This window comes from Taeniopygia guttata, chromosome 1 (genome assembly GCF_048771995.1).
Source record: "Taeniopygia guttata chromosome 1, bTaeGut7.mat, whole genome shotgun sequence".
Lineage (NCBI taxonomy): Eukaryota > Metazoa > Chordata > Aves > Passeriformes > Estrildidae > Taeniopygia > Taeniopygia guttata.
In genome coordinates this window covers 63,874,923-63,899,480 of record NC_133024.1, presented here as the reverse complement: position 1 = coordinate 63,899,480, position 24,558 = coordinate 63,874,923, and the positions used below count along the sequence as shown (strand labels likewise).

At 36.1% G+C, this 24,558-nt stretch overlaps 1 long non-coding RNA gene across 4 annotated transcripts in view; it reads left to right on the top strand.

Annotated features, from left to right (window-relative positions):
* Positions 1–24,319, top strand: part of LOC140684266 (uncharacterized) — a 101,963-nt gene extending 77,644 nt beyond the window's left edge. For 3 of the 4 annotated variants that reach the window (XR_012056270.1, XR_012056273.1, XR_012056272.1), the window contains exons 6-9: positions 3,124–3,208; positions 3,675–4,186; positions 10,717–10,914; positions 22,257–24,319. This is a non-coding gene — a long non-coding RNA (uncharacterized lncRNA). The remainder of the gene's footprint in view (positions 1–3,123; positions 3,209–3,674; positions 4,187–10,716; positions 10,915–22,256) is intronic. The other variant, XR_012056274.1, reaches the window with a different exon arrangement.
* The last annotated feature ends 239 nt before the right edge of the window (positions 24,320–24,558 follow it).

Sequence of the window (24,558 nt, the reverse complement as noted above, 5' to 3'; positions counted from 1 at the left end):
ATCATCCCACACTGAAATCTACAATTAATAGCAGAGATGCTGTTTTTCAATCCTTGGTTTTATAGACAATATTGCTTTTATTCTCTGGAACCTTGCACACAGATTTTTTAAGTACATTGTGTAATACATAATTTGCCAGTTTTCTGTCAAGGACAGATGATTTGTTAATGATAAGTTATTTTTTGAAATAAAATAAATTGCTGCTGTTGTGTCAAACTGTAAAAATGTCTAGGTTTTGTTAGTCTGAGAATGAAGCTTTAACAACCTATTTGATTTCTACACTCACTGAAATCCAGTCTACACTTTAATGTCATTTTTTGCATTATTCTGTTTTCAGTATGAAATATTTATTTTCTTCCTGAGATAAGTTCTAGCCTCATCCTTTCTCATCTGGACAACTAGCAGAAGTGTAAAATACATGCAGAATGGTATGAGAAAGAAGTGTCTTTACTTCAGCCCGTGTAAATCATCACTAGCCAGAAGGTGGCTGAAGGAGCTTTACAATCTATTAGTAAAAGTCTGCAGTTAAAGGATCTTATCTCACTTTCTAATGAGGCTTTCAGTTCTACAAAGAACTGGGGTGAATCCTCATGTATTTATTTTTCATGTCTCTGATTGAATGGAAAAGCATCCTCATGGAACATTGTTACAACCTTCACTAAATTTTTATAAAATACATCCATGAACCGGGATTGTAAAACCTCAGAGTCTGAATTAAATTCAATCTGGAAGATATGTTAATGTATTAAAACCCCCCTAGTTTTGGTATGGTTTTGCAAAACTTAGGGTTAAATCACAAATGAAAACATATTTTTATTTTATTCATTATTTGTTGCCACAAACTATAGACATTTTGTTAAGGTCAGTGGGAAGCAGAGAAGTAGAAATATAAATGAGGCTTGTGTACTTCAGTGTACTGAGTGACTGACATGTCCATGGGAATTCAAACTAGGCAGAGTTGAAAATAATCAGTCTTTACAGAAATACTTCTCCATAGGGACAGGTAGCTTGAATTATCCCAGTATAATTTGAAGCTGATGAGCAATCAGTTGGTCTTTGTTCTGCAAAAGGCACATATACACTTTCAAGTTTTTATGCTCTCTACTCTTGCATCATTGCATGGTTCACATTGCAGAGTTGTGAGTTGAAGGCTAGGATTACCTCTGCAATGGATCAGGTGGAATGGATTCTGAGAAACTACTCATGTGCAAACTAGGCAATGATCTCCACGGAAAGCCAAGACTGCCCAGCTGGGATCTGAACTGGTTTCCTCAGGGATAAGAGGGTTCTAGTATCAGGGTTACAGACAGGAGGGGCAATTTCCTATCTGCAAAGGTAGGTTCAGCATCAAAGCTTAGAATTTTAGCCTGTCATTTGCAGGTAGCTTTAATAATCTTCTTTGTCTAGGTATATGTACACATATATTTATATAGATTTTAAAGAGGTGTTGCAAAAACACTTATTGAAGGTATAGGTTTGCCTTTACTATTATCTTCCATTTCTGATTTTTTTTAAACTCTGCCCATTGTCTTGTTACAAACTGCTTTGTTTTATTAGGAAGAAAGGGTTTAATTAATATGAGTACATTTTGGGTAGTTAATCTATGGGTAATACAGGATGACTAGTATTGAATTTGTGTGCATGGAAACCGTATAATTGTGGAAAGTTAAAATAAAAACACAGACAATTGTGTCACACAAACATTTTAACTGCAGGAAAGTATTTTAACAGGACACAGATTCTACATGCTGTTCCAGCAAATCCAGCAGGCTTAGAAACAGTAGAAAATAGCATCATTAACAAACAAATTTCTGGCAGAATAATTCAGTTAAGCAGTTGATTAAATGCAGTATTCATGGGATAATATTCCTTTACTGGTAAATCAAACAACTCACCATAAATTGCGGGACTGTAAAACAACTTTATGATCTTATGAATGCTTTATGTGTCATAAGCTTTATGTGTCATAAGAAGAAAAAACATTTTCAGACAATGATTATTCATCTACTTGTCTTAACTCTATTCAGATCACGTGTAGAGATGTCACCTATTTACTAAAAGCTTGCAAATTGTTGTTTGGAAAAAATTTCTGTGTGATATGGTTACTGCTGTTTGCCAAGTCCTCAGCACCTTTTAAGGACCCAAGAACTACCCAAGAGTGCTCACAATCTCAAGCAAATGTGATCAGAGAAATTTAACTGCTGATGGAAGAGGTTTAGCCCAATCCTGTTAATTTGTTTTTGAAACAGGCCAAGAGACTGGGCAGAAATTACAGTAGGGGTAAAGCACGCTCATCAGACTCCCTCTAAGAGGCTATTAACATATTTTTCATAACCAGGATAAATCTATAAATAAAAAGAGTGAAAGTAAGAGGTAATGCCAAGGCTTGAGCAAAAGAACTTACTAAAAGCAGGTACTATTACAAATGAGGAACAGGAAAAAGGAGCAATAGTTAGGGACAATCTAGTGCTCCTACTAAAGTTATCAGATTCTTAGCACATGTTGTGTTGTAGAAAGCAAAACAGAGCGTTCCAAACTAAACAGCACATGAAAGAATATAATGTCATTATGCTGTCATCCAGGAGGAAAGTACTTCAGAAATGTCTCTTATAATAAAGAGAAAGACGTCCCTCAGAGATGCAATAAAACTAAGTGTACAGCATTTTGTAAGAGACCAAAAAACTAAAGAAAATTACAATAAGAAATAAACCCCAGGAAAGTAAAATGACTGAAAAAAAAAATTAAACATGAAGTCACAACTGGAAACGACAGCTATAAAAAGAGATTAAATAGTGGAGTTGACACAAGAAGGAAACTTTCTAGGAAGTATATCTTTGTTGGAAAGGCTGAACAAGCCATACTTTAGGACACAAACAGGAGGTTAAATAACCAGAATTTGAAATATTGAATTGCTGCATCTCCCATGCTCTACCACAGAAAAAATATACTGAAGACAGCAAAATTACAAAGGTGACTTTTTATAGCTTCCAAGAAGCTATAAAACTTCTTATAAAGCATGTTAACTCAAAGTGCCAAGCATCTCTAATATGATGAGCCTGGCTGCCACTTTTCTCTTCTCCTCTATATTTTAGGGCTTAATTGCAATATGTGATATTTTTTCAGGGGGAAAAAAGGGGAAGCATTTGCCTTTGGATCTGCCTTTCTTATGGGGTTGTCACTTGTCATCTGTAATGCCAGAACAGACAAGGTAATGGGCAACAACTTTTTCCCAGAGCAACATGTCCCTTATATAGTGCTCCTACTTCTGTCTTGCACATACTTATTTTTTTCCCTGCTTTAGCTCCACAAAACAGTAGTGACCTGATTGCAAAGCTTCTGTAGGAAGTAAGTTTAAAAGAGATTTTTGTTTTGCAGTCTACAAAAATGGCTAGTGTCTGTCTGAACTTTGGGTCTCTTAATACCTAATTTTAATGTTGGTATCTTTTGCTTTATTGTAGCAATCCTTGATCATGACTAAATTTTCTGTTTTAGGAAAATCTGAGAGGCAGGGTTTCATATGAATAATATCTGAGATAAAATTTAAAAATTATTTCAAGATCTTTTACTCTCAGATTAATGTTTGGATCTCCACTTCCAATAAGTTAAATAGATGAAGGATATATTTAATTCTGAACATATTTTAGAAATAATTTTATTTTAATTTCTTTTGCTAGCAAATAAACAAAAGCAGCCCTCCATCTGCATGCAATACCTAAGAGATTCATCATAGCTGAAAGCTTTTAATGGAACTCCATCTTGAGAACATTTTATAGAAAAAAAAATTGTCTAGATCAGACCAACAATGCTCATCAAGAAGACAAGCAGAGTTTTCTGGATCTTTGCAGAACCTGTTCCCAGAATGCTCCCTTGCCTGGGCATATATGTCCTCTGACAGATACCCTGGATGCCAGCGTGTCATTCTCTGAGGCTGCAGCAGATTCCCTGTTGGAAAAGAATCATCTGGATACATCCAGTAATTTTCAATGCAATCTCTTCAGACAATATGTGTCATTAACTGTCTTCCCACCTAAATAAGCTATTCTGTCTTTCACTCAGGCTGTTCTTATTCTACTCAGTGTGGCCTGTACAATGAGATGGACCACAAACCTCATCTCTCTGCTTCATTGATCTCAGTTTTGGAGGGGCTGTGATTAAATGGAAAAAAAAGAAGCCCACAGATGACAATGTGAGTTTTCCAGTACATTTCAAATTATCCTTTTATTTATTTTTTATTTATTTTTAAAAACCGCTAAATTAATAGACAATGAAATGGCCTAAAAGGAGGAAATTTCTTTTCTATATGACTGCTGCTCAATTCTAGTTATGAATTTCATAGTAAGAACACATCCTGTCTTTGCTCTCAGATTCAGCCTTAAAATTTAGATCTATTTTGTACTCTCTCTAGTTACACTTTCTCTGTTATATTTGGGGACATTATGTTGTTGCTTGAAGCCATCATTCAGGTTCTCATTTATCCCCCTTTTGTAAGATGACGAGCGATTGTTCCACAGCTAACCATCACAGTAAAAATAAACCTATAAAGTCATTCAGTCTACTGTTCTATCTTCTTTTCATCACTATAAGAAAACATTTGAGGAGGTGCTGATCTCCTCTCTCTGGTTTTCAGGAAGAGGACACAAGAAAATGGAATGAAACTGTGTTGGGGGAAGTTCAGATTAAATATAAGGAAAAGGTTCTTCACTGAGAAGGTGGTCAGTCACTGAAACAGCCTCCCCAGGCAAGTGGCCATAGCAGCAATCCTGTCAGAGTGCAGGGTGTATCTGGAAGATGCAATTAGTCACCTGGTTTAGCTCTAGATAGTCCTGTGAGTACCAGGGAATTGGACTTAAGGATGCCTGTGGGTCCCTTCCAATTTGGGATATTCCATGATTCTTGTAGTTTCTAGATTTATGATGATTCTTGGCCAAGAGGAGGAATATAGAAGTCAGCATGTCTGATGGGGAAGAAAAAGCTAAACCAAATTATATAGCTCCTTCTTAAGTACTGTGCAAAACTGGGGTCTGAGAAAAGTTCAGTGCTGTTTTAGCCACAAAGCAAACACCAGCTTCTGAGAAGCACACAGAAATTGCTTGTGTGAACTTACATGTTTGATTTATAGAAAAGTTAATGGCTACTGGAAAACTTAACAAAAATAAATTTCCTTGGTCACTCCAGCTGACCTTGCTTCTGGACATGAAGTATCTTCAGGCACCAGGGCCAGAAGAATCTCATGTTTCTGCCAGTTGGGCAGGGACTTTTGGACTGGCTTCCTGAGTTGATGTGCCCAGACTCTCCCTAACCTGCACTTCAGGAATTTCATTCTGGTTTGGTTTGCATTGTTATAATTTCAAGACAAAGAGAAAAGAGATGTCCTTTGGCTCTGACCCTACAAATCACAAGGCAGATTGCGGCAGACAGAAGGCTCATGCCTGAAACACTGATTCACCTAAGCCAAGTGCTTTGTTTCTGTCCTTACACTTACCAAGATCTCTTTGGAGATGCAAGATAAACCTGCTGATTTGTTGTGGAGTTATCATGTTCTTCTTGAGAAAATAAGGAAAATATCATCATGGAGAGGAGAAAATCACCAGAGAGTCATTTCATTCTCTGCTTGAGAGCCTTTAATGACAGTGAGGGACAGGATTGAAAACAATTGGACATGATACAACACTCCCTGAGCTTGTCCTAACAAATTAGCTCCAAACCCTAAAAAAGTAGCCAAGTTGCTATGTTTGTTTGCTGCTACACTGGACCATAAGTATGCTGTTGAGAAGTTGTTGATATTTTAAATGGTTTCTTCATTGTGTTCTTCATTGTTCTGGGACAGCATGGGCAGTATTTCCCTATCATCAAGTGTTTTTCTTAAATTTTTTTTTCTTCCTTCTCCTTCTCCTCCTCCTCCTCCTCCTCCTCCTCCTCCTCCTCCTCCTCCTCCAAATTATTTTCATTTGGTGTTATGGATTTGTCTTTTGCAAAAGTAAGCCAATCCAGGAAGTGATCTGTCTGCAGTACTGTTTGCCGCAGGTTAAAAATCAATACAGTCACGCAGCAAATGAAACTGTGCTATTATCTTCTCTCCATAAGAATGCCTTTTCTTCACTTTCTGAGAAAGAAACAGGATCAATCAAAAACTTTGTGTCTGAAAAGGGCAAAAATAAATGGGAGGAAGTATGTACTTGGTCTTTTTTCGCCTTCAAGACCTAACATTAGAAGAAAGTTTGTTCTATTTTCAAGTTGTATAGTCACATTTCTGTATAATTCTAGTCATAATGAAAGTGGAATCTTGCTTAGTTAAGCAGAAACATACACATATACACATTGAAGGAGATGGGTGTTTGTTTTGCTTATAAGAGATAATCTCCTTAAACCTCCCTCTTCTTCAAACTCTGGTCTTTCTATTTCTCCCCTTGTGTAAAGCATTTTATTCCTGCCAAAAATAAATTTGACTATGTCCAAATTTACATGAATCAGAGCTTGGAAAATACACCAGTAGTTTTTCTGTGTCTTTTGAACAGTGTCCATGTGTTACAAAGTGTTTAATAGGGTACTGAGGTTTGTTATCTTCACTTTTATTCCAGTTAAAAAACCACCACATCAACCATTTCATGCATATATAAAAGATCAGTTTTCCATTAGCTCAAAGCTAAGCAGTTTTTTCTTGAAAATTGTAATGCTATCTTCCATTTGGCATATCATTCCATAGAGATTTCCAGTATTTCATGTACCATAGAAAATAAACAGGTTGACATATAAAAGCAACTGTTTTTCCTATTTGATTTACTCCTTTTATTTAAGTACAGTAAAATGCTGGTATGTGAGCTTGGTAAATTAAATTGATAATACAGATTAATGTCTCCTTCTAGTCATTTTATCACACATATTGCTGCTCTGGCAATTTATTATGTCATAAAGTATGCCTTATGATGAAAACATCAAGACTTTGCTAAGGGAGAAACATGAACAGTACATTATTTACTTTACACCCTTTCCTTTTTTCATGGTCACAAGCAGTACATAATGTTTATATGCTCCACAGGAAACTTTAAATTGTGCTTAGATGGACCTAATTCTATTACTTACAGTAATAATACAACTTTCATTTCTAATTAAACTCTTATATCAATCTGTGCATTTTGATTTATATTCACTTATGCTGTAATTCAGAGATGGCGTTGGAAGAAAGAAGATTTCTTTCCAAATTTTTCCAATTAAAAATAAGACAATTCTGTCCCTCCAAAATTAATTAAAATGTTCCTGTTGGCTTTGACCTCTTTTTTACTGTAACCTGAAAACACATACAATATCGTAGCCAAGTAGATATGTCCATGTGGATCATCACCCTTAAAACTGAAAAGTCTACTGAAATAGAAACCATAACATCAAGGAAAAGGCAACACTTTGTGACTTCCATCATAGAATATTGGTTCAGAAAATTGTGGAACAGTATCAATGGTTCAAATAAAATTGCTAAGTGCCATATCACTTCAAAGAGCCACCAGTCTAAAAAGGGATGAAAAGGAACTGAACAAATAAAATTTTGTTTCTCTGTAATGCAAGATTTTGAGTAATTAACAACACAGTGAGCTGAATGGCTTTAATTTTTCCCAAAGAAGAAGTGTGCCTGATTATGCTGCTGATTTTCTTTGACAGCTTTATTTTTACTACTGTAGAAAATCAGACTGGAAAGGATTGAGAAAGATGATTAAACTAGTCATTCCTGTAACTGTAGACAGAGGAAAAAATATATCTTCATACACATATTTAGTTTTATATTGAAACTAGTTAGATTTCTTGTCCCTTTAGAAAGATGTCGCTGTACCTGTTCATTAGGAAACCTCTTACTCAGTTCTTCCATTAAAGAAGTAGGGGTATTTAAATGAAACTTTCAATTTCCTAATCTCCAGCCAAAATAGGTGTCTGGTTCATCACCATGTGATGGTGTGTTAACATCACCCTGTAGCTCCAACACTGGCTGTCCATTTTGGTGTTTACTCCCCAGTGAGTCTGCAGCAAGAACCTTTTCTCAGTTATATGAGCAAAGCAGGCCAAGCTCATTTAATCTCTTTGCATAAACCAGGAAAGAAACAAGGTCCGATCATCACAAAGTTCTGAAAGAAACAAGATCTTCATGATCATCACGGAGTTCTTCTCTCCTTCTGTTATGATTTGAATTAATTCTGCCTGAACAGAGTCTGATGACGGGTCTGAAAGTGCAGCTTGGTCTACTGTTCAAAGCAGCAAGGATATTTCCTTTCTCTATTAGAGGTCACAGAATCTCATGCAGATCCCAGCCAAATACAAAGAATATCAGGAAAAAATATCACTAGATTAAATAAAGGTATTCTGACATTAAAAGAGAGATGAATCCACAATTAAAGTAGTCTCTCCGGTCTGTTGATGAGGAATTTAATTTTTTCAAGCAGTAAACATCAGGGAAAAAACCTCATTGCCAAACATAGGAGTTGTGAAAAACACGACTTCTAAATTTAAATGGAAATTGGACTGTTGAGACTCAGCATCTGTTTAATTTTGGCAAAATAAAATATTGGACTGATGCATTTTGCATTTTATTCCTGTAGCTTTGGAAGAATTAGAAATAGTTTAGAGAATTCACAGTCAGGACTGTTTTCATAGCCCAAGTTCCAGATTAGGTAGACACACGTTTTGAAACATATGTTCACATACAAATATTCTGAAAAATGGCAATGACATTCACAAATTCTAAAACTGAAAACAACAAGCTATTCTTAAACCTAAGTATTACAAAACTCTGTTAAATTCCTTACCAATCAATTGGCATGATCAAGCTTTTTCCCAAGAAAACTCGTTAATGATTCTGGACTTATCTTTCTTACCAGGCATTACTCCAAAGAGATTAAGTAATTTTCTTTAGAATTTGTGAGAGAAGATATGTTCATCAAGGGAGAGCATGGTAATGACTGTTAAAGTCAGTTTACTGAGGGACTTTCCAAAGCCACTCAGATTCATTCCAGCATCCTGTACAAGCCTTGGGCTAGGTGATTTATACCTGTAACCACACACTATTAAAGTTTCTGTATTCCTGCTAGATCTAACAAGGGAGTTTCAATGAAACACAAAGACAGACATTTTTTTATAGAAGAAGGATTCCTCGTGATAACGTGTAAATTATGTTTTCACAGTAACCATAGGTCTGTAAGTAGCATGTCTCTTTTAGAATTGGGTTGACAATAAGCACAAATCACAGTTCTGACTGCTTTGTTTTGAAGTGGGTCATTATCCTCATAAATACATACATCCTTTTGCATAATTTAAAATTGTATGCAATTTTTTTCTATGTAACTTTAAAATATCTCTCTGCACTATATTGTTCCAGTCTCCTCTCTTGCATAGAAGGAAGAAAATAGGGGTTTTTTTTCAAACTGGAGCATCTGTGAAAGCTATTTACACCATTGGCATCTAGAATTTTCACTTCCCAGTGAAGAACCAGTCTTGAATTCTAACACTGGAAATCTTTCTAAAGGGACAAAGGGTGAAAATCTCAAATCAATGGATAGATTACTATACAAGAAAAAGGAGATAGTGAAAATTGGCAAGAAATCAGAAATTTTTCAAGTTCACAGTATTGTTTTCTTCCTCTTCTTCCCCCTGCCTGAAAACCAAGTAATATAGCAAAATTTTAATGGGAAAATCATAATCTGTTATACCACTGGACTTGTGGAGGGTCAATTCTGTCATAGCTTCATTTGCTTAAGTACTCCTAGAGCCACACACAAATGACTGACAGAAAAAAGCTGTTGCTTGAAGGAGCTGGGATGCCCTCTTAAAACCTAGATTTAGCAATATATTTTTTATTCCATCTCTGAAGTTGCTCAGAAAAAAACAGGTGACTTCTACAAATACTTAGAGTGTGATTGAGAGATTAAATTATCCCCAGCATAACATTCAGTTATTCTTTGAGGTATGTTTATAGATTTCACATCCCCAGACACAGAAGATATTTTCCAACATTCATGCCTGATCAAGTCAGAATTGGTAATCTACCGAATTATTTGTTTTTACTTTATTTACTTTCATTTGGATGTGCCAAATAGTCTCCACCCAAATAGAAATCTTGGTGTCACAAAAAATTGAAATTCAAAGGCATGTGAGGAAGAAATGTTTTATGCACAATAGCCATTTAAAAAAAAACATACTTATTTGGTCTTATTTGGTGATTATTTGGTCTTCAGTGAAACCGTGGTCATCTGCCTATGCTTAAAAACTCTAACCTGTGCTTAGAAACTCCAACAATTCCTTGACAAAAGGACAAACATAAGAATAATTCCATTAGTGCAAAATATTGCATAGCATAAACAAAAATAATGGACAGAAGCAAATACTTTTTAATTTCTTCTTGAAGTTGTATTAATTACATTAATTCTTAACACACCCTTGAGCTCCATTAGTTGCATCAATAATATAGCGTCTTAACCAGAGTGACTGCTTTTAGTAACAAATATACTGTTTATATTCCAAACAAAAATTTAACAGCTGGTATTCCAGAATATTGAGTTTCTAATGCAGGCAACCAGGCTCATAAGTTCATCCACCTTCCCTCACTCTACTTTTTTTCATTTTTTTTTGCCTTCTCATTCTTTGAGTTTTAATTCACTTTGGGAATCGGATAAGAGATGTAGACTGTGGAGAAGCTAATACCATATGTTTTTTGTTGTTTTCCTATGCATAATCCCTCAGTGCTTTGTCTGTGGTTGATCAAAAGTGATGGAAAACATGGTAGAAGAATTTTATGACATGCAGAAGAGTCATAAAGTCCAACAACAGCAAACTTGTCTCCTTTGAAGTCTCCAGAACTTAAAAATGTGAAGTGTCACTTTGCCAACCTCAAACTGGAATCAAAAACTTTCAATGCAAAACAACATTGAAGGACTGCAGGTCAGTTATTTACTCTACCCCCCTTCTGTAAATAAAAATATTTAAAGTTGGCAGACTTCATTAATCTGGATAGTGAATGAGTAATAAAATTCAGCATTGAAGTATCAACACTACTTTTAATGATCAGAATGATATAAAGCAGCTAGTGAATTTGGCTTACTTGATTTGGTGAAAAGTGTGTTTATTATTATATTCTATGAACAGCTGTTGGTACATCTTATCTCTCTTGGATTAATAGCTTCTGCCTTTAGACAAAAGAGGAGCAGCAAAATTACAGTGTCTAGAATTGTTGTTCCCACATTTCATCTCCCTTTCTCCTTGCAGGCAGCATCAGAGTAGTTGAGTTGTCAAATAGTGATGATAAGTGCTCTGAGGTTCCTAGGCAGATATTTCCAGTCTCCAGATTTTGCTGAAGTTGTTCCCTTCAAGATAAAAGCACCAAATTCAGTCTATTCTACACCTCACCCTTTGAAGACTTGTTTCTAAGGTTTTGAGCAATAGATTCAGTTACTTGTGGAAAGTAAGCATCGGAAAGGGATTTAAATTGTTCTCTCACCTGTTCCCCACTTTGCCATACATATCCAGGAGGCCACATTAGCTTTTCTGTTATTTCTGACAGATGTCTGGGAAATGCCCAGACACTTGAATAATCTGCTCTTGTTCATTCATTCATTCATTCATTCGTTCATTCATTCATTCATTCTCTAGTTGCTAGATCACTTCTGCTTCTGTTCGTTCCAAATTCCTTTCTTTAATTTTTCCTGACCTTTTGTATTTTTAGATATATTTATTTATTTTAAGCCTCACATTCTGATTTTTTAAATTGAATTTATCCTCACTGCTTTCTGATCTTATCTCAAAGTCTATATTTTCTAGATTCCTGATGATTTGCATCCTTTAAGAGATTTTGTGTTCCATGGAAAGAAATGTACTCTATTTGAGACCTCAGCACCACTGACTCATGTGGAAAGTCTTCATATTTTAAACATCTGAAGCATTCACCCATTCACAGACTCATGAAGAGTTGTCTGTGTCTATAACCAGTGCAACTGGTTATTCTATCCATTGCAGGACTTTGCTTTTGGCTGTTTGGAGTTAAATACTAGCTTTTTCACAACACATATTTCACTTGACAAAGTAATTTTTAATTCTGTCTCTCAGTGTGCTTGAATATGTGAAGATGTGATTCCAATGTGTATGAAGGCTTTGGTGTGACTTAATTGCAGCTTTCCATAACCTGAAGAGAGTCTACAAGGAAGATGGAGAGAGAATTTTTACAAGGGCATGTAGTGGCAGGACAAGGGGGAATGGGTGTAGACTGAAAGAGGATAGATTTTGGATTAGATGTTATGAAGACATTCTTAACTGTGAGGCTAGCAAGGCACTGGAACAGGTTGGCCAAAGAAGTTGTGGATGTCTCATCCCTGGCAGTGTTCAAGGCCAGGTTGGATGGGGCTCTGAGCAACCTGGTCTAGTGAAAATGCCCCTGCCCATGTCAGGGAGTTGGAAACTGGGTGATCTCTAACATCCCTTCCAACCCAAACCATTCTATGATAATCCACAAATGTACAGTGTATACCTCAGCATCATTAATGAAAATATTAGTACTACCAAAGTTTAGAACAGACATATTCTTCCCTTACCCACTTTGGGGATGTTAGCTAAGACAGTTTGCCCCTTTTGTGTATTACCTACCCCCAAATTTTGTTAAACTTTTGTAAGAAAATATTAAGTTATTCTTGGCAAACTGACCTTGGTGGCTAATTAATTCCTTGTTCTCTTTTGCCATTTTTCTAAAATTTAGTGTTAAAGCAGCTGTTAGTCCTTTACTTTTTCATTTCTCACTGTTAAAAGAAAATATTTGTTATCCTATTTGGGTTCAAAGATAAATGCTAGCAGCTTCAGGTTTATATAACCCATTTTTTAAAGTCTGCTTTTATGAACTACATTTGGCCCAGCCAGCTCCTAACTTTCTTAAATATGCCCTGAACGTATGCCCTAAACATTTCTTCTCCCTGGTTTAGTAACCTTCTTGCCACTGCTGCTAAAGGTTGCACTGTTGCTGTCTGACAGGTCCCTAGACAATGACTTGGTCAGGACTGGCAGGTGAAGGCATAAAGCACTTGACCAGTCTCAGTATCACTATATATATCACTGACATCACTATATATATCAATGATATTCCTATTGAGTATCAGACTGACTCTTTTCAGCTCTTTTACTGCATAGAGTATTATTACTTTTTGTGTCCTTTATTGATTACATCCCTTTTCTTGCCTTATATTTTGACCAAGTACAAGTTATTACATTGCACCAATATTTTGTGGCACCAGCCACCCATCCTGTTAGAACTTTCACCATTTTTGCCTTTCCTTCTTACCCTGACAAAATTATCCGAATGAGGATGAATTTCTACATACCACATGGAAATTACAAAGATGTTTCAAATTCACTGTCTTGGAGATAGTATCTGTGTTGTAGTAACAAATCTTACTCAGAGCACTTCCAGACTATAAATTATACATATCTTTGATCAGCAAAAATTACTGTAGAGCTTGTTAGAGATTACTGGTGTCTTTTATAGTAAGACAAGCTCTTGAAAAGTTGGGAAATAGATTTGGCATAAAAAAACCCTGGTTAAACAGGGGAGGATTTTTTGATTTGTTTGTTTGGTTCAATATTATTTGCCAAACATCTCACTCAATTCAAGTAGGGAGATTTATGTGAGTCTGTAAAATGTTAAGTAAATATTTAATTTACTTAACACACAACCATACTCTGTGTGATAGTCTAATTTAATAGTGTTTGATTTCCTAAATCATCTACATCCACTTTCAAAGGTGTCAATCTGCAGTCTTTAGGAAGTCCTTTTTTAAAGTACAAAATATTTGCTAGGTAATTCTTTCAACTTACTATTTTTGATTCCTACAAAATTACTTTTTCCTTTATAAAGGTTATTTTCCCCACAAAATCATTGACATCTGAAGAAGACTTTTTGTTAATTTTCATTATTGATATTTACTTGCATAGTTTTTATGTTGTTTGTTTCCAGTCTATCGAGCTGGACTAAGGAAAAAAAAGTTACTGTATTTATCATATGCTTTTATATCTCTTTTACTTTATTTCTCTTTTCATTTAGCAACTCAGTAACATGTTTGCTACTTACTTAGGTAGCAAAGTTTTTAAATTATTATCAGTTCATTCTCTAATGAGCTAGTGAGGCCTTTAAACTGCTGCCATTGAAATCACAAATCTATTTGGTAGTTTCTGGGCCTTTATTCTTAATGTCATATGCTCAGCAAGATTATTAGTCTCATCAAGTTGTCACCCCCCCCACCATTCACAGCTGGAAGCAAGTGCGAAGCATCATTAGTCGAGGGAAATTAATTTGGCACAGTGTGCTCACATTCAGCAATATGACAAGAAAGGGTAGTGATGGGTAGGTTCATCAATCAGAGGGCAAAAGTCATTACAACATGAGGAAACACCAAAGGAATTTGACATGACTGCTGTAGCACACAGAAGACAGGAGGACAAGCATAAGAGATTTTCAGTACATCAAAATTTGTAGTTTTTATAAGCTCATACCACTAGAAAACTATTGCACTTTAGTCAGAGTTAGTAGGAGCTCATATTCATTTAGTTACAGGAGTATTTAGATCTTGTTCATTCTGTCCTGTCTATTTTACAGCTTCATTTTGTGTTTTGCCAGCTACTCTAAGAGACATAACCACAAACTATTTGGTCACAGGCTGCTTTGAGCACCAACCTCCTTTTGTACAGCTCCGGCCTTAATGATAACACTGATAAACATAAACATGAAAATGACCACAGCTGGTAGCAGAATCACTTTCTTGGCTGCTAGTTAAAGCTGCTAGTTAAAGGACATGTTTATCTCATACCTTGAAATGGCTTTCCAAAACATTAATCTTTCTTGGACCTGTTAGCATGTATAAGTATTTAACAGTCATCCCAAGATAATGTTACAAAATTCTGATTTAGAAATAGGTCACACTAAGAGACAGAACTGGATCTGAAAGGGGAAGGAGAATCACACTTGGGAGGGAGTGACAAGGCATGGTTCTTGCAGCACTATATGTGCAATGTAGAGCTGTACCTACAGAGGTAATTGAGGCTCGGTGAAGAGAGGGAGATGTGGACAAAGGGAAAATGTGGACAAAGTGAGAAAGGAACAGAGGAGAGAAAGGCACGAATAAATTATTCCATGAACCTAAACTGAATTACATCAGGATTGGATTAGAGCTATCTTGTGGTGAACTCATCAAGTAATGGAAATGCTTTGTTAAAATAAAAACTCTCCAAAGGTTACTACAGACATCAGCTTTCCATGTCACAGTTCTGAGGTTTGCAACTTCTCTTTACTTCCAGAAACAAAATAAAGAGTCTCCATCACCTAAAGTCTATTTCCATTACCTTTCTTCCTTATAAAGTAATTTGCATTTTTTCTTCTCTCTGGGCTCTTGTTTGTGTGAAGAATTCTTTGCTCTGTGATGTGTGTAGGAATAACAGAAAGATGAGCTGCAGACTTCTTTCTTTGGATTAATTATAAGTTCTTTCAACTTATTTTATAGCACTTTCTAGAAAACTTTCACTTCAGCAACAACTCTTATTTTTAGACTAAAATATACCATAGAGACCTTTTCTGTAACTGGAAGAGAATTGGGGTGCTGAACACTGCCAACTTTCCAAAATGTTAAGAAAAGTCAGGTACATTACTTGGCTTGTCCTGCTCACATAATTCTCCTCTGTATACTTTTAAAGAAATTTTCTAGGAATATGTTCTACTGTGCTTTAAATCTGAAAGTTATAAGAAGCCATGTATTGATCATGGAAGTAAGATCGTGCAAACTATGGAGAACAAATTTGTGTAGGCAGGCCAGAGAACAGAACAGAGTGCATGCACTTTTCCAGATTTTACATTTTCATTATTCTACATAGTACTGAAGGATGTGTAACAATATCCCGTAATGAGCACTAGTTTCTGGAGATGCCTTTGTGCTCTGAAATTTTTCAGTAGGATATATGACTATTTCTTATCTTTTCCCAGATTCTGCTTCCTGACTGTTGCTCTGTTTCACTGTGAATTTATTTCATGATTCCATTGAAATGATGCATTTTTGTGAAAAAAAAATCTGTTTATTGAGCATTATTAATGCCATGGTTATACATTTCCCACAGGGGCCATTAAATGTATCAGGAAGACATGTTGGAGACTACAGTCTGGTCTTTGACCTGTGTAATACTGCTTAAGCAAAGAGATAGCAGCAATGGTTTACTTGATTACTTGTAGACTTTAGGAAACCAGCTGATGTCACTTCTAAATATTCTTTCTGGAAAAAAAAAAAAAAAAAGAAGTGATGAAAGGAGCATCAATTTTTAATGGAAACTGATAAGGAATATTGGCAAGTGGAACTGAACTCAAAGGATTGGACAAATAAATTTTTGCCACCAAAAAATTGGTCTCTGGCCATTTAAAGCAATGTTCTTGTATGATTAATAATCCAAATGGCTTCTGATGGGTTGCTATGCTGAAAATGAATCACCAAAAATTAATTTTTTTAATCCTAAACCAGAAAATTTTACTTATTAGGCATAGGATCAGAATATTTTCCAACATAGTTGACAAAACCAGACCTGTTTCCATGCACTTGACCAGACCTGTTTCCATGCACTTGCAGACACCTGAAGATTCTGATGCTGGTACAGAAAAGTTCCTATCAAAAAATAATGCTTGCACAGGGAATTACATCTCTTGGAAAAAATTATTTGTCATTCTTTGGTGTCAAAACAAGTCTCAGTTGCAGCCATCCTTGCCATGATGTCTTCAGCTTGATGACATGAATTTCACAAATCACTTTTCTGTTCATTTGTTGTAACTCCGATGGTCATGGTCCTACATTACCAGTCCACGTCATACATAATTACTTTCTATAGATTATCTAAACTACATAAAAACATCTAAATATACAACCAATAAGAAGCAATCATGCTTCTATTGACTGTTTATATTTAACTATCTATGCACTGTTTGATAAATTATCTAGGAGGAGTGGCCTGGGAATCTTAGACTACAACCAAGATATTTATCAGTATATTAAAGCATAAAAATTGGAGTTACACAGCCATACCTACTAGATAATTTGCCCAGTGTTTCTACCTGGAGAACTCCTGTATCAGTCAGTCAAATATTTCTGAAGGTGGTGCACAGTTCAATCATTCACCTATTTTTAGGTTGCCTGAGACCAGGCCCTTATCTCTTCTAGGCAGATAACTAGCTGGGGAGTTCCTGGACCACCCAAGGAGTTACTGGCTTGGATGCACTGAATATATACACAGATACAATCCTAATGCTCAGCCAAACTAGGGTTGCAACTAAAGAAAAACCTTGAATTTCATGCTAATGAATCACTGGCAAGTTCAGTTCCATACCCTTTGACATTTGTGTGAAGTGGGAAATGAATGCTGTGAAGGCTGAACTACGTGCAGCCTTATGGTTGCGCTTGTGAGGAAACTATGGAGTAGAGTAAACAACAGCAGGTATCAGAATATTTATAATGGGGGATGTGGTCCTTGCAGCCCTAAAATAAATCAAAAAGTGCCGAAAGGCCTGAGCTTGACTGTAGAGTAACTCAGAGGAAGCCAATACAAGCCTGGGGACTTGTGTTTAAGACCTACTAATTACCACGTTTAAGTGAAGTGAGAAACAGAGAACAGACTACTTTGTATCAGCAGCAAAACTTGTGATCTCAAGCTGTCTGACTCAAAGATAGGGGAAAACTCCCATGGACTCAGTGACTTTTTAGGCATACTTGTTTTTTATATAAACAACGAGAGTCTGGTGCTGAGTCCTTGCACACTGCACTGCTGAAAATATTTTGTCAAGTCCAGCAGTCTGCTTCCATTGCAGAAAATTACCCTAATATTTTTTCTCTCCTTTTGTTCTCATAAAACTTCTTCTGCCTTTTGCTGAAGTGCTAAGGGGAAGCATCTAAATTTGTTAGTGTGGTCTTGGAGGAGCAGCAAGTGAGAAAAGATTGATGAAAGGATTAGTATCCTGCCCATCAGTACAAATGGGAAATGTCTCTCAGTAGCTCATGACTGGGCCCAAAGATACTAAAACAAAACTTGGCCATGTTAGACACTTCTGGTGAGTACTTTAAAACACTTTAAAAATAATACAGAACTTCAAGAGACTAAATATGCTGGCCAGCATAGGTAGGCTTCTGTCAGGCTTCCCTGTGCTCCAAACTTAGCAGCTTGACAAATATAAGTAATATTCACGTGGGGTAGAGGGCTGTCTGAGTCACAGGCATGTGGATGAGCCATGTGCTTTTGGTTACTAGCTAACTTGATTTCTGCTATCCAGTTGGCCCATTTTCATTAACAAAAGTTGAATCCTGAATCCTCTGCCACAGAGGACCAAACATCTACATAGGTTCCAGCTTCTCATGGACAGTAAGAGAAGAAAAAAAAAAATGCAGTGAAAAATCATATCCAGCAGATATTATTCAATAGTCCTTCTGGCTCCCAGATTCATATGCTATGCATTCCCTACATCAGAAGTTGAACAGCTTTTAGTATTCTTTGGCAGCATGTTTATACAATCAAGGGCAAGATTTTTGGCCTATTGTATCACTTTAACAATGACAATAGGCAGCAAAAAAAACCCAACATTGTAATTTGCATTTGTCTACATCAGGAGTTCAAACTGGAGTCACAGTCCATCAACACAGCAGCAGCCATTACAGACTTAGAGAGATTCCCTTCCCATATGAAGTTTAGGAGTTTTTAGCACTTGTCTGTCATGTAACATACCTTGGAGTTCTTATCTAGCACAAGAGGTGCTTGCTTGAAGCAGTGGACACAGTTGGACCCCAAGCATTTGTGTCATCATAGCACTGAATGTCCCTGGTCCTTGTGCTGACTCTGTATGAGGGGGACGAATTTCAGAATGAATGAAAACAAACAAAAAGTGGATGAAAACTGGAGGAATATGCTGCCTGTTATAAAAAAAAAAATCACTGCAATTTCTTCCATTATTTTGTTTTAAATTCGAGAAAAGCAACATTTTCAAACTGAAAACCAAAACAACTTCTCTTTCCTAATTTTGTCTTAATTCCTACTCCACAGATTTGTTATTTCTGCAGGTAATTTATATGTGATTGAATCACTGAAAGAACTCTTCACTTCAGGAATTCTCACTGGACCTATGAAGTCAGTAATTTTAGTTTCCTGGTTAGTTTCAAATATATTACACTTATTTTGGATAATTTGATAATTGGATAATTTAAATATTCATATTTATTTATTTTTAAACAATTAAGACAGGGAACTCAAATAAATGTACACAACACTTTATACATGAAAAACATTAAAGCAAGACTGACAATTTTATTGATTTTCCATACAAGATCCCATGCTAAAAAATGAGGACTGCTCTGAAGAGATATTGTTTCTATACACATAGACAAAGAGAGCAAATAAGCTATTATATTCTTTATAAGATTATTCAGGGAATAAAACTTCTGGTACTTGGGTCCAAGCTGTGCTCATTGACTTTTCTGTTCTGATGGTGTTCAGTAGCTATATTGTATTTGAGTGCCTTTTGTGCTGTCTCCATCTTAGAGATTTAACGCTTATATGAAACTGGATCTCAACTAAAACTTCATACTGAAAGATCCCTTGCCCTATCAACTGCCTCTTTTGCTAGTGGTTGGAGTAGAGGTTACACGTATACTATTTTAGCTGTCTTTTTAGCTGTATTTTATCCAGGTCTGTTTCATGTGTTGTTCTCACACCATGAATGCTGCTCCTGATATTGAGAATAAACTGTATTTTGCTAAGCTAAGGCACTAAATAAAGGCACCCTAACATTAAGGTTCACTTACTAAAATAAAACTTGTGACCCTTATTCTGCTTCACATCCTAACATAGATGTTAGCAGAGTACAAAGTGAAGAGGTGAGGTTTACTTTGGTCTGTTGAGGTGACTGAGGGTTAGAAGAAGCCAGATCATTGTAGTAGGTGTCAGCATCCATTAGAAGAAGGATTATTGCTGAAAGCCCTGTGAGGTGCCTCATCTCTTTGTGCTGTATTAATCAGCTTCCCCTCAACCCCAACCTGCAACTAGTTCTACATGAGTAATGGAAGTGGGAAAAGGAGGTATGAGCAAATAAAATTAGTAAATATTTCCTAAGAAAAAGAGTAGAGGTTTTCTTCTTTAGCCTTGGGGCTAAAGAAGTGTAATCTACAAAAACGCCCCAGCAAATCTGAAGTGGCTCTCTAGTTATAACTGCTAGTGGCAATGAGCTGCTGTGGATGCAAACCAGCATCCTAAATGTTGCCAGCACCCATCTGAGGGTAAGTGGAAATGTCACTTAGAAGTTAAGAGAGATGTTGTTCTCTTTGGACTGACATTCCCCTTTTTAATTTTTTTCCAGTCCTTTTACCATGTGTTTCAGGGTGATGAGAAGCAAAGAAGTCTGTGTTTTCAGTCTGTGATGTGTCTTAAATCCCGCTGGCTCAGGGCTGTTGTGTATGTGGATAGTGGCAAGACATGAATCACAGCAGCTGTCCTGCACCAGTCATTGACAGAAGGAGCTATGGGAGGGTGCTAAGATAGACAAGAACATGGAATCATTGCTTATGCATCCAACATAATATCTTCTAGATCAACAAAGATTGAAATTCAAATAGCTGGTTAACCCAGTAATTGCATATTTTATACATACAAAGTGTTTTTAAAGATGTAATGAAAATTTTCAAGATTCTGTGAAATGATCATGCATATAACTGTTCAGTAAAAATCAGAATCAGGGAGAAAAAGGTGTTAAATTGTGTGGAAAAACAGTGGCAAAAGCTACAAATCTGGTATCTGCTCTGTGAACTCTGACCTGCTGAGGTAAAGTGCTGGGATAAAGGAGAATGTCCCCTTCCTGAGGTGCTGCATGGACTCCTGTGGTCATGGGTTCAAGTTATCTTGTTGCTCTTTTCTCCAGGACCCCTGGTAGTGTGTGCCTCAGTGCTCTGAGTACAATGTGGGCAGCCAGGATTGTTCAACAAACTGCTAATTTCACCAAGATCGCAGGATACACTGGAGATTATGTTTTTTAGAGATATCTAAATAAAACCCAATGATTGGCAGTTAGGAAGTGGGTTAAGTTTTGTATATGAATTTGTACAACATAATTGTCTAAAATGAGAAAAACTTGGTGCAGTGGGTTTTAACAAAGCAGTCTATACAAAATACCAATTCTTGACAGTTGAAAATCACTCTGCCAAAAATACAGGAGTATGACATTTATATACATGGATTTGTTTTGTGTCTCTACTTCAAAGATTTTTAGGATGAATCCTAATTTTTTTTTCTTCTTTGCATTTGGCTGCCCATATTTCAGTCTTTTTTTCACACTCTGGAACAGAATGGAGTACACTGCCTTCTGTATTCATGTGTGTTGGCTGAGAAGTGTCAATGTCATTTTTCTTATCCCATTGTGACTGGATGAGTTGAACCAGAACTTCCTCAGAATTTGCTTGTATCATTGTTCATGTAGGATGGCTGATAATAAAAGTTCCTTTCCAGAAGGGCCAAACAGGAAAACAAACCTCTTTGCAATTATGCAATGCTCACATGGGAAAACCAAAGACCCTCTGTTTGTGTTGCTTCTCAAAGCAAGGAAAGATCTGTCCACTAAGGGGAGTTAAAAGTCTCTAAAATTTGCATTATTAACCTGAATATTATTTAAATTCAAAAAAAGAACTTAAAACCAAATATTTCTCAGTAAAAATGAAATATTTTTCAGGGAAGAGCATGTGCTTTTAGAGAAAACTATTTTTCTGCCAAAATAAAAAGCCCCACCTAATAAAAAAATATCACACCTAATGATTATTTCTTTTTGTTACACTGTCTTCCTAAGTGAGAACAAAGTAGTAAAAATGCAAAACATGAAACCTTTTTTTCTTACAGATTGCAGTAGGCATGGAAAAGGTAGACAGTTGGCTGCTGACAGCAAATCATTATGGAGACAAAAAAATCCAGTTATTCTGTCCACCCTAGAGGGCCTGGGAACCTTTACTGCATGCTGCAGCTGCTGAAGGACTGGAAGATGTCCATGGGAATAAACAAATTGTTTCATTATCAACTGTATCTTTTCTGCTTCTCATAGGATGCCTTTGAGTTAGAGCAGCAAGAACTAGCCTATCCTTTTGTGGTGAAATTCCTTTTTTTTTTTTTTTTTTTTTTTTTTTTTTTTTTTTTCAGTTCTGAGGTCCACAGGCATTCTGAGGTGCTTAAATTTGCTTTGTCTTTGTGTCTTCATCCAGGTCCCTCCCAAACACAACATAATGATCAGGAGGATGGTGTCAAGTATGCTGTTACAGTGTGGTTGAGAACTGAGGAACCCTTTTGTGCTGGACGCATGCTCCAGGGAAAATTCTGCATGATAGTGCAGCCTGCGCAGCTACAACATGAAATACTCCTTACGCCTGGAAGTAGATAGTGACCACATATTTTATAAAGCTCCCATTGTTGTAGAGTAAGAAACACACAGCTGCACTCCTTTCCTTTGAGACCTCTCCAAAAGGAAGGAAAAGCCTGTTCATTTCACCATGATGGGTACACAGTGATGTATTCCCATTGGTTCCAATAGCTGCAGTATCTGATATCTTTCCCACAGAATCAGAAAATGCTCACCTAAGCAAAATTGCAACCCACCACTTGTTGAGAACATCTGTGAAATTAAGATAGCAAGTAAAAATTCTGGAAGGAGATTAAGATGCAAGAGCAACAAAAGGGTTTGTGAGAGGATTAGAAGCAGATACCACAAGTAATTTTCCCCTTCTCTATAGTGGAGCAATTGCTTGAATAGAATCAATTTAATCATTAAACCTGGCTTTCATTCTTACAAACACTTCAGAATATTTCTAAAATATGTCCTTTGAAAGCACTGAAGTATAAATATGGCATGCAGAGCTGATGTGCAACAGTATTTTTAGATGTGGACATATTTGCTTGTGATGTGAAAAAATGGAGGAGCTATATCACTACTGGATGTAATTTATCAGCTTTTATCTTTGACTACACACAGGTGACACAGACAGCCTGATCCTGTCTGTTGTCAAAGTCTCAGTCACCCACTGAAGTCAACAGGAGTTAAAGGTAGTGTCAAGGTCTGTTTGAGCAAAATAATAAAGATTACATATTAAAAATATATGTCACTATATTTTATATATATTATTTATAGCAAAATATTCAAGGTTAAATGTGTTTATTTCCCAGGAAAGCCAATGGGAATTAAGGTTCTGGATAGTTCCTAGTTGTTTGTCTGCTCAGATTTTTGTTGGGTTCTCTGCCCCTTCACCTCTACTGATCTTAGCAGAACAGAAATTCAGTATTTCCTGGAGTACGGATGTTTTATTACCCCATATTAATATGTGTCTTTAAAAATGGTGGGAAAGCTGAAAGTATTTTCAGCTGTATCAAATTTGAGTAATATCTGATTGCTATGTAGACTATAGGGGAGTTGAACTTGAGCCTGCTGGAGTCAGTGGACAGGCTCCAGCTGAATTAAATGGGCTTTGGGTCAGATCCAGAAAGGCAGTAGGGAATTGCCATCAGACAGCTTAAACTTATCATAAGTTTGACTTGGAAATTCTACTTAGAAAAGGCTGTCTCATCTGGACACAGAAAGACTCCTGAACTGCTGTCTAGTAATAGATGCTCTCATTTTTATAAATGTGAGTAGCTTTTGCACTCAGTGTGATCTAGGACCTGCACTAACCCTAAATGTATGGAGTTTGATTAATAACAGCAACATCTTCACTGGTGTAATGTTTACTTTACAGACTCTAAATGGCACTTTGACACACACAGTGGATTTTGACTGGTGAGAGTTTTAATTAAATGATAATTTTACAGACTTTGTTTCATGCATGTTTAACAAAAATGTGAACATAGCAGGAGCTCTGAGAAAGATAATTACTAATCACCTTTGAATATTTTCAGTCTATCTCTAGTGATGCTATTGGTTTCATCAAACGTTTTCAGAACACTGTACAGCTTTCCTCATGCTGTGGAAGTGTGAAAAATATTTTGTGTTTTTAAAGTGTATTATTCTAGGTTTATAGCTACTTTCACTCTCATGTTTAACTTAGACATTGTAATACATTGCAAAACAAATGTAGAGAATATTCCCTTTATTTTTGTAATTTTACTCTGTTTTTCTGAAGGAGGCATGTGCTAAAGGTGAATTCTTTCAGTTCTAATCAGACTGTCTTTTTAGACATTAACTACAGTAGAATCTTTCATAAATATGAAAAAAATCAGTTTACTTACTAAAGGAGTAAAATTTTGGCACAATAATAATAAACATTTTTTTAAAAAGCAATATTGCCTCAATTAAATTTTTGAGTGTATGTAAGCAATAGGAAAGGAAGTAAAAAAAGACAATATGCATTAAAGAAGTCTTCATAGTTCAAGATACTAATTTTTTCCCTATTTAATTTCAACAAAAAAAGAAAATATATTCTGTCTGATTTCAATACTTATTGTGACTCATAAAATAGTCTAATATTATGTAACCTTTTCCTTAGACTGTTGAATATGAAAATAAGATTGGGAAAAGTG